Source organism: Centruroides sculpturatus, unplaced genomic scaffold (genome assembly GCF_000671375.1).
Source record: "Centruroides sculpturatus isolate CEXI.00-Female unplaced genomic scaffold, Cexi_2.0 scaffold692, whole genome shotgun sequence".
NCBI classification, from domain to species: Eukaryota; Metazoa; Arthropoda; class Arachnida; order Scorpiones; family Buthidae; genus Centruroides; species Centruroides sculpturatus.
In genome coordinates this window covers 357,097-369,054 of record NW_019384902.1, presented here as the reverse complement: position 1 = coordinate 369,054, position 11,958 = coordinate 357,097, and the positions used below count along the sequence as shown (strand labels likewise).

At 27.3% G+C, this 11,958-nt stretch overlaps 1 pseudogene; it reads right to left on the bottom strand.

The window, feature by feature from the left end:
• Positions 1–10,343: 10,343 nt before the first annotated feature.
• Positions 10,344–11,195, bottom strand: LOC111631522 (annotated as a pseudogene).
• Between the last annotated feature and the right edge of the window lie 763 nt (positions 11,196–11,958).

The following is an 11,958-nucleotide window of genomic DNA, read 5'->3' as shown; positions in this document are numbered from 1 at the left end:
TCGTTTAAATCCTGGCCTCCTTTCATGGTTGAGCCAGTGTTGCCAGCTAAAACACGTAAAAATAATATTAAAGTAGCCAAGACATAGCCAAATATTGTAGCACCACATTACTAGCAGACATTTGAATTTGCCGACTAGAACATGGTCGGTTAACCGATGTGATGGTGATCAGGGATCAGATAATCGATGCTCTACTGTATAATTAAACAATTTTTATTATTTTTTTATAAATTATAATTTTCTGATTATTCTTATAATTATTACTTTTTGATACTATAATTAAATATTTCTTATATTTATTATGAATTTTATAATTTTTTTGTAATTAGGTTACATCTTTATATACAACTTTGGAAGAGGTAAGGAAATTTTTGTTTTATATAGAATTCATATTATAAATTATATTTGTGCTGTTTTATTTTTTATGAAGTATTTATACACATTTTAATTCAGTATGTTTTAATTTTAGATATTGAATGATTATGTTTTAGATAAACCAAATGAAATGATACAAGCACTTGGCAAAAACTACAGGGTATGAAGAAATTAAACAAATTATAACAAGTTTAGTTCAATACGTGTTTTATTTTATAATTTGTTTTTATTTTAGGAATTACTTTTTGATATATTTGTATACCCAGAAGGACCAAGAGTTCGTGATCGAATTAGTCATGGAGAAGTGAATTTAGCTAAAATTCCATTTCATTTGATCAATTTTATTTTGAATGTTTCGATAGCTATTTGTTGTAAATTTTTACCACCAGATAATTTGCTTTTTAAGGTAAGAAATTTTATAAAATAAAAATAATTTTTATATTTTTTATCACAGAATTTAAAATTTAAATATTTTTAGATGTTTTCTATAGTTTATAAACCAGTTTTAAAATTAAATTAGACTTATAAAAAATAAAATTTTAAGCACCATTTATTAGAACAATTATTAATTGTTATTGTCAAAAATAAAACATTTTTGAAAAAATATATATTAGGCCATATTTGGAACATTATGACCTACACATAAATTATTGTAATGAACATAAGTTATAATTAAAATAAATATTTATCATTTGAGAATCAAAAAGTCATTATTCCTAAAATAGATTACACTGTCATGAAGTAAAATAGTAGTCATAAAAAGTAATATAAAACAAATAAGAACCAACTCTGATTAGAAAAATAATAGAAAATTAAAATTTAGTCCATCTACCCCATAATTTTGTGATTTGCTCCTCCATTTTTAAGGTAATCTATCCCAACTTTATCTAAATTGGTAAAGGTAAAGTCCAAAAATTAACAAAATAAGACTTATTAACTACAAAATTTAACATTCACAAAACTACAATAGTTTAATTTATAATTAGCAAGTTTCCTTTTTTAAAGTATAATTAACTGTAGCATGTTGAGTAAAATTTAGATTTGAACAAAAACTAATTATTTTGAATGACAAAAGCAAATAAAAAAGATTTACAGCTTTTATCCAAAAAGAATACTTAACTTCTAACTTAAATCTAAATCTCCATCTTCAATACACAATTCTATAATATCAAACTTATAAACAACTTTTCTCAAAGTAATCACCTATACATTACAATCGCTTTTAGTGTCCACTGGAAATTGCATCTTGGATCTTCTTTTGCAATCTTTTAAGTGCTGAATGTGCCATCACATTTCCTAATGTTGTGTGCTCATCTACATACTTATTTACTAACAGTTTATTTTATATTCTCTCTTATTTCCTGTATAAGATTTGACAAAAATGTTATTGAATTACATTGATTAAATTACTCTATGAAATAAGAATTTAATGATAATTTTTTTATTCACCAAATTGTAGATACAATTTTTGACTAGGTGCTGCTGACATAAGCCACAATAGGCAAGGGGTAAAGCTACCAGTTTTTAATAGAGATTAATTTTGTGGATTTTTTGCCCTTTTAACAAAAAAAAAAAAAACTCTCCAAAATAAGTAAAACAGTTAAACAAACTATATTGACCACAGAAAATATAATAATAAATAAATAATAAATTGGATTCAATTCCTCAAACATTATCTAAATTAAATTGATTGCAATTTATTTATTGCACAAAAACATAATCTGATAAATGCAATTCTTATTATAGCCTACTTGGTCCCTGATAGGCTATAATAACTCTTAGCTAACTTTATTTCATTAAAAATTCCACAACAATAAAATTCAAATTAGAAAAAAAACTTTAATAATAAAAACTACAATAGTTACTCTATTCACTCAACACAGATTTAAGCCATTAATTTTTATAATTACTAAATTTAAATGATTTACTTTGTCACTTAAAGTAAGATAGTGTACTAGCCAAACACCCAACAACTACAAAATTTCCATGCACAGAAACTATAAAAGATCAAATCAAAAATTTTAATCAACAAGGTTTGATTTCAGAAAACTATAGATAACACTGTTTATTCAATTTGATTAAAAACTACTGAGATATTGGAAGTAGGCCATAATAGGACCATAATCTAAAAACTATTTTTCAATGCTATTTTGACTTTTGACCGCTAATGGTTAAAACAATTACAGTATAATCAAAAAATTTCAAATGATAATCTATGTCTCGTGGCATATTGGTTTTATATAATCAGGTTTAACATTGAACAAATTATTTCTGAGAAAACCTTATCTACTGCATTTTATTAAAAATAAAACTAATAAAATTTCTTTTGATTAAAAATTTTCTTTAGAATTATCAGTGATTATAGAGAAACCATATTATATTAATTAATCCATAAAGCACTGATAAATTCAGGTAACAAAAATATTCAATACTAGCAAACGAGCCTGGTGTTGCTCAGGCAAACGATTTGATTTGGTAAGTATTATGTGTATGGAAATTAAATTATTACTATCAAAAACAAAAGATTGTATCTAAAATAGTACAGTAGAAGCCATTATTCAGGTTAAGCCTTAATCCTCTCCCTCTCCCCGCGGGGAATTTCCAAAATCCCTTCTTAGTGTGCAGTTTCATGACGTACCCTAACAGTATACCAAATTTTACCTCTAGGTTCAGTGGTTTGCTCTGGGCGATGATGAATCAGTCAGGACATGTAATTTTATATATATAAATTAAATGTTTTCAGCCTAATTTAGGCCATTCTCAGTATTGATTACATAAAAAGAGTAGAACACTTTTTATAATTCAAACTTTAAAAATTTGCTGAAAGATTGATAAAAATATTTATTTATTGTTTATGCAAGTTTTATTACTTTTCTGGCAGTTATATATAAAACAGAGGAAAAGTATGGCGATTGGTCAAAAAATGATCCTTCAAGATTTTTACATTTTGGTCTCAGGATACTTTGAAACATTGAGAAGTGCAAAAAAATTTAGGGGTTTTTTTCTGTGTGTGTGGGGGGGGCAAGATTTTATTCACCCTCTTTGAAGCTTAATAACTCCTGTACTTTTTGTTGAAAATTTCTGAAATTTTGCAGGGAGGTTTGTGTATTAGGGAGATTGATGCTATTAAATTTTGATTAAAGGTCAAGGGGTGGCGATAAAGGAGTCGTGTGTATTTTGAGTAGGGTCAGACTTAATGATGTTTTACTCATTATTAGCATTTACAATTTTTTATAAAATCCATCCTATCCCAAAATTAAGTTTTTTTTCACTGTATAATAGTTAAAAATATAAAAATTTTTAAAAATAAACTCATTCTTGGATTTTTTTAAAACTGTATTGACATTAGAAGAATATTTAGACAGGGAAAGCCTACAAAAGAATTTAGCTAAGTAATCTCATGTTTCTGAGGTATTGTAAAATGGATGAACTGTGAAGACTTCTAAAAGATATTGTAATTAAAAATGTTTATTAGTAATTCTTCATCTTGATTTTATTGTTTATGCAAATTTTTTAATTCATTTTTTTCATTGTTTAGATCTTTGACTTTTTGTTAACATATTTGTTCATGATATAGGGTGGTTATAATTAAAGTTGTGCTACTCAGACCTGTCTAGAGCCCTTTCTCGTATTTTGATGAAACTTGGTATATATGTTATATGGACCATGGGGAAGAGGAAAATGAAAAAAAATATTTAGATCGAATTTTAACACTAGGTGAAAAAATGGCGCATGAAGAACAATAAACACAAAATGGAAACACGCAAAAGGTTTTTATTCACATTTGTTCAATGTGCAATCCATTTGCATCAATTACATGTTCAAAATACCTTATAGCATTGTAAGGCATTTTGAACACATGACTGATGCAAATGGATTGCACATTGAACAAATGTGAATAAAAACCTTTTGCGTGTTTCCATTTTGTGTTTCTTGTTCTTCATGCGCCATTTTTTTACCTAGTGGTAAAATTCGAACTAAATATTTTTTTTCATTTTCCTTTTCCCCATGGTCCATATCACATATATACTAAATTTCATCAAAATATGTCCATGAGAACGGGCTCTAGACAGGTCTGAGTAGCACAACTTTACTGTAATTATAACCATCCTGTACTGAGATTTTAGAAATTATAAAAAAGAAAAACAATTTCATTTAACTAAACATTTTTGAGATATTTTTACTTCAAGGTATATCGGGAGTGTGTAACTTTATAATGCATTCTGAAGATAAAATATCTCTAAGAAAAATAACTCATTTAATTAAATATTTTTAGTTTTTTTAGAAAATATTTGAGTTATTATGTGAATATATAGTGAAAAGTGTAATAAAATTTATTTTTAAAATATATTAAGTAAAGGAATCTCAATCAAAATAATATGTATAAATAATATATATAATTTTAATATATATATATAAATGAAGATATTTGTTTGTTTGCTTTGCACTCCTAGGCTGTTTGACCAATTGCTGTACAACTTGCCAGTTATGCTAACATAGATATAACTTAGATAATGTTGTACTGTACATACCACCCCAAAATATTGATTTAATTTCTATATATCAATTAATATCTGCCTATGTCTGACTTGCTGGCTTTACATATAGCCTCATTTGTTGACAAAAGAAATTTTAAAAAGTAGTAAACCAAATATATAATTCACACAAAAAAGGATATAATTTAAAAAATTATATTCACTTGATTACTACAACAGTGGTATAGTGCGAAATAGATGCACTATATTAGTACTGTGACGGGTTGCACATAGCACTTACATGCTTCAAGTCAAGTGAAAATTACATAAGTATTTTGTTTTCCACATCTAATAACAGGTATTTTTCATTTCTGAATAGTATTTTCTTAAGTCTAATAAATTTTCTATAAAACTCTCTATTTACAAGGATGTGTAGTTTCCGTGTAGTTTATAGGCATTCTGATAATGATTTTAAAATGTGTTTTACCACACATTTTTGAAATTTACAATTATTAATATCAGCTATAACAATTACTGCAATGGATACTTTCATAAACCTGGGCAACACTCGGTATAATAAGCTAATATTTTAATAAATACGGTGAATTATTATTTTTATTTTAACTTTATGTTCTTTTGTTAATTATACAGTATGGTAATTGTAATTGTGAAATTAATTTAAGTTTAATTAAATTTTTGCAGAATGAATATGTGCAACATATACAACAGTTGATTTGCAAATATATGCCAGTTTTTCACCCGATATCACTTTTAAAGCAGAAAGTAATTCTTATTATTTAACTTTGATATTTTAATTATTTTGACTGAGATCCTATCATAAATAGAAGATATGTATTGTAATAATGATGATAATGCTTTATAATTATTAAAATATTATTTAATTATGCTAAACTAATTTTAATCAAACAATTAATTTTCAGAAGTTTACACAATTTACTTTAAGTACTTATTTATTTCAGAAATTTGAAATTATTACTTTTGTATTTAATCAAATTTTCTTAATCTAAATTATTATTTAGCTTACTCAGCTACTAAAATCTCTAATAACACCAGAAGAATATCCTCAACCAGATATGAATGAAATAAAAATTAATAATGAAGATTTTGTTTTATCACTTGAAGAAAGAAATTTTTTCATTCATGTTTTAGGATTAAATGCTTCTTATTGGAGGTTAGTGTAATTTTATAATAGTGTGTGTGGATATGCTTGTATTATATAATAAGAAATTATTTTTAAAAATATTATATTTTTCATTTGTTTGTATTAGTGCTTATGTCATTGAGCAATTTTTGTTTAATTTAGTTTATTAGTCTGAGCATTAAGTGAAGACTCCTTAATTTCAGAAACCCCATGGTTGCATGATGTGATAACTAAATAATTACACAATCAAAATTTATGAAATTTTCAGAATAACTCATTTGTATATATGAGATGAGCTATATAGTTTTTGGTAAAATGTGGTCAAGTGGTTAAATAAAATATAATAAAGGTTTTATTCCTAAATCAATAGACTGTGCTTTTTACACATGCACATGTTATTTAAGGTAAAAAAGCATGCATAAATAGTTTGTTTCCATTTCCTTTAATTATGCTTCTATTTATTCATCCACATTCTCCAAAAATTCTTATTAGAGAATTTCTTTTGTGATATTTTAATTTTCTGTTGTTTTATAAATTTATTTTTCTGGATTTTGTTTTCAAAGTGTTTATTTATCTCTAAACTCTATTGAAAAAGTTTATTTAAAGGAATCAACTTGATCTAAAGGTAAATTGTTTAAAACAATTTTGTTTGTTTAATTATTCTATTTTTTGCTTTGTTTTTAAAAAGTAAATGTGCCTAGAATGAAAAAAATCTAAGACAAGACAGCAAGAATGGGAGGCATTAATGACAAGAAGGAAGGCAATTTTATCTTCATCAGATATAGAAAAATTTTAAGATTTCATAAAATTATTTCCTATGAATGAAATGGTTACTTTGTATAATAAATAGTTGCTTATGCAAAGTGATAGACTGATTGCAGAAATTTATTCAGAATATAATAATACTTTTGCAAAAAAAAAAAAAAATCAGATGATGGCCTAGTAATTGACATAGACAGATCAATAATTGACATATGAAAAAAAAAATGTTGCTGGACTATCATATGTAGCTCTAAGCAGAGTGTGAAAACTAGAAGATATGATGAAAGCTTCATCTTTCAATATTAATAGCAAAAATAAAATTGAAACTATGAAACAAGTACCAATACTAGAAAGAGAACATTTTTTTTAATAGTGTAATGTATAATGAATAAATAAACAATTTTTTAAATTCATGTAGGCCTATTTAGATTCAAAATTTTGTTATACTTTAACACATACACTCAGACTTAAATGCCTCACATTCATCTAGTAAAGTTAAAATTTATCTGTCCAAAATTTTGTATAAGAAATTAATTATAAACTGAAACAAGAGAAAAAAAGTAAATAAATTCTTGACAAAATGTTGTTTAAGAATAGCTTTTCTTTATTTATGATAAAGCAAGTAACTGCAACAGAAAATTATATCAATTAAGGAAGTACTTGATATTCGAGATTAGTGAGAATGTTTGTGTATAAATGAGAATGTATGGTAATCTTAGGCAAAATGAAAAGAAACATTTAGGTACTGAATGAGATACATGAAGTAGAAAATGTTCTTTGGGTCTATTGTCATAGCTAAGTTGTGTTGTTACTTTAGAAATTGTTTTGTGTGCCTAAACAATTTCAATTATATGCCAAAAGAGTGCAGCACAATAGGAGCAAAATCTGTGATTTGCACAATATAGGACAATAAAAGTTTTTTACCATGGTGAAAAATAAACACTGTTGTGTAATTTATGCCTTTAGTATCTTTACCAGAGGTAATTTGCAACATCAATTCCCATGCAGTAAAATAACTGTTTTACGGCATAATTTTGTGAGTTTGTTAGCAAACTTTTGCAAAAACTTAGATCTTAGGTACTTCTGGTTTATGATAGTAGAACACACTACTATAAATTGGCTGATATATGTACTGTATATATAATTGATGATGATATTTATTTTGAAATTTGAAAAGTTTTAATTATATAATTAAAATAATCATTTTTATCATCTGAAATATATTTTAAAGTAATCCTTGAATTAATTTAATTCTTTTTAAAATTTAGAGATAAGACAAATTTGGATTTAAATAAAATATTGAATGATATTGAAGAAACTTTTCCAAAACTAATAAATCAGCTGAAATCAAATGGCGAAATTGTGAATTTATCAAGAAAAATTATTAAACATACTTTATTAACTGCAAAACAATTAAATGACAATTTACATAATAGATATATACAATGGAATGAGAAATTATTACGATCAAGACAGAGATTAAATTATATTCAGTTATTAAAAAGGTAAGTAATGGATAATTAAAAAAAAAATCTTATAAAAGTTTTAAATTACAATTAAACAAAATTTTTGTTATTAGACTTTGTTAAATTATTAATACTCTGTAACACTATTTGTTAAGGAAACAAAATAAAAATTTTTATTCCAGGAATGTTTTCAACTTTAATCAAGTCATCTTTATCATAAATGTTATAAGTTTTAAGAACAGCATTTAGAGCTTAAATTTAAAATGAAAAGAACAATGACAATTAAATTTGAAATACAACATAGATAGAACAGGCAAACATAAAATTGTTAATGTGAACAAAAATAGAAGTACATAAATGAAATAAAATAAAATTTATATATATATATATATAAATTTTATTTTATTTCATTTATGTACTTCTATTTTTGTTCNTTTATTTCATTTATGTACTTCTATATTTGTTATATTTTATTTCATTTATGTACTTTATATATATATATATATATATATAATGTAAATTGATAACAAACACACAAATATAAAGCCGCTACCATCTAACTATGGTAAATCATCTATTAATCTGCTGACAAGTCACATGAAATCTCTATTATCTAGAACCTGCTTTTGTGTATGTTCATTATTGGTTTATGTTTTATTTATATATTTATTTGTACATTTGTATTTTTATACCCGGTGCTGTGTCATTACTTAGTACAGTTGAGAAAACTCTCTTAATTATACTAAGGATCAATGATTGTATATTGTATAGAATATACAATTTATGAATAATCCTTTCATTTGAAAATGATACAGATCTTAAGCCTAGATACATAACAATATATTTATCTTCCTAAAAATGTTTACCAGAAAGTCATGTTTTCAGAATGATCTTGAATTCATTCTTTGGGTGATTTTACAATACTATACAATATTACAATTACTATATTATACTAATAATTCAATATATATTAATTTTTCTGGTTTTCAAAATCAGTTCTTTGATATGATGAATATTGATATATGACATAATTGTTCATTGGATAAAAGAATTTTGAGAAGTTCATTATCATTTTATAGCTCTTGAGATATACCATTCAAGACATTGGCTGTTACAGAATAAATTCTCTGAACTCTAACCAATAAAAAAAATTCAGCCCAGAAACATATTAATGGGAATGCAAGGGATGCAATTTATCTCAGGTGTGCAGGATGGGGATGCCATCAAGAGAGTTGAATTATCAGTTTAAATTTTCAAAACAAATGGTGAGAGAGTCATCAAATTGAAAAAAACTTATCACACAAGCCAGTGAGTTCTTGTTTCTGGCAATTCTACTTGTTTGATAAAAAAAAAAAAGAAGGCAAAATTCTATTTTATGTTTTATTTTTGAATTATGTCTAAGTTCTGCTTGGAGTGCTGATATTAGATTCAACTGGTCCAAAAACACCTGTAAAGAAATACATATTTTGATTATTTTAACTTAGCAATTAATATTGTGATATTTCAATAAGTTATTAAGAAAAGAGTACAAATTCCTCTTCTGAAAAAGCTAAAATATGCTTATAGCAGTAATTTGGTATATGTCATTATTTTCTATTGAAATGGAAACTGCACAGAATAATTTTTCAAGTTGCTTAAGAAGAGATTTAAATGGATTAAGGACAATTATAGTTGGACTTCTGAAATGTAAAAAGTGTAAATTAACTTCAAATTGTATTTTCTTCAATTTTAATTTTTCTTTAATGCCTACATTACACTCTGTGGTTCAGCACAGACTTCTAACTACACTCTTCAAACATGAAATCGCAACACCTTGAAGGAATGTGTGTAGCCACATGCACATTGCAGGATCGGTAGAGGTGACAGAGATATGCAAATGATTAAAAGACCAAACAAAGATATTGAACAGACACATGTTTATTCAGTTACGAATATGGCCCCATGGCAGCTATATAGGCTGGAATACAGAGTGGTGTATAATCAATGATGTGATTAATGGTTGCCTGAGGTATCCCTTGTCAAGCTGCATCCACTGCAGTGCACATGTTGTCTACAGTATATGATGTGCACCTCACATTGGATGTGACCCCACAGGTGTTCAATGGGAGAGAAAGATCAGATGAGGCTGCCAACCAGCATTTGATGAATTCTGATCAGGCTGGTGAGAGTTTGCCATGTGATGTGCTGTCAGGCATTGTCTTGCTGGAACACTGTGTCAGGTGTGACCTGCACCAGTGACTGAACCACAGGCCCTACAATTTGTGTGATGTACTGGTCCACTGTCAGAGTACCAGAAATTTGCACCATGGCTGTCTACTGATCAAACATGATACCTTTTCAAATCATAATGTCTGGTGTGGAGCTGGTGTGACACTCAGTGAAATGGGCTGGCACCTACCATTCCCCAGGTTACTGCCACACCCATCCATGGCTGTAATTCCTCCACAGACAGAAGCGGGATTCATCAGTAAACAATACCTGATGCCATTGAGTGGTCCAGTTGTGATGACAATGACACCATGCTAGGCTTTCAGTCTTGTGCTGAGCAGTTAATGCACTCCTATTGTTGGTTGCCATGCATGTAGCCTGAATTCAAGCAACCTGTTGAGAATGGTTTGGGTAGACACAGATTTACCATGACAGGCAGCCTCAGATATCACATGCCATGGTGAACGGGTTTTGATGGCCCGCTCAGCAAATCTGCTGGTCTGTGCTCTCTGTCGTGCATCAGTGCAATCCACTCCCTCTTTGATGTGTTTGCAGATGTTCCTGTGTCCATTGTGTCACATATTGCTAGATGGTACTCATGTCAGTTGCCATATGTGCTGGCACATTGTGCCCAGCACATGTGGCAACTGCATGCATTGACAAATTGAGGTCATGCAGCTCCAGGATACAGTCTCGTTCCCCAGCCGTTAACTGATGATATTAAGCTTGCTGTCATCTTCAAGGCATTTTCTATGTGTTGAAAGTTTGTTTGCTGCCACAAACCATTGCTGATAACATTTATGACCCAAGCTGATTGTGGTTTTTAGAGCACAAAACTGGATACCAAATGACCCAATGCATATGTAAACTTAATCATTTGAATATCTCTGTTACCTCTACTGGTCCTGTAATTTGTAGATGGCTATATGCATTCCTTTGTGGTGTTGCAATTTCACTTTTGGGAGTGTAAATATATTATAAAAGGAAACAATTCATATTGATAAAAGAGGATCTTCATCACTCAAAAATGACTGCCAAATTTAACATAATCTTTTCTTAATAATTAAATTTTTTTAAATTTTAATGTTTTTCAAATAAGAAAAGAATCTATTGGTAAATGATCTTAAATCAAAATACAATAATTGTAATGAGATAATAATGTAATATATTATGAAATATTTAAATTTATATAATAAAATTTGTATTATAATAATTTTATACATTATTATTTACAATTGAATTTAGAATTTTTTTCTAGTGTTCCCATCATTAGGAAAGGCTTGATATTTGTATCTCTTATTACTCTTAATAATTTTCTACAATTAGGAAATTCATCTGTTTCAAAATATAATATAAGGTATTTTGACATTTTTAATATTGATAATAAAACATATTTTCTTTCACTGTAAATCATTTTAGTATATTGTTTATATTCATCAATAGTTTATCATTCTGCCCATGTACAAGATATCTGAAAAGTTACTGTGCAGTGAGAAATTAATAACAACAT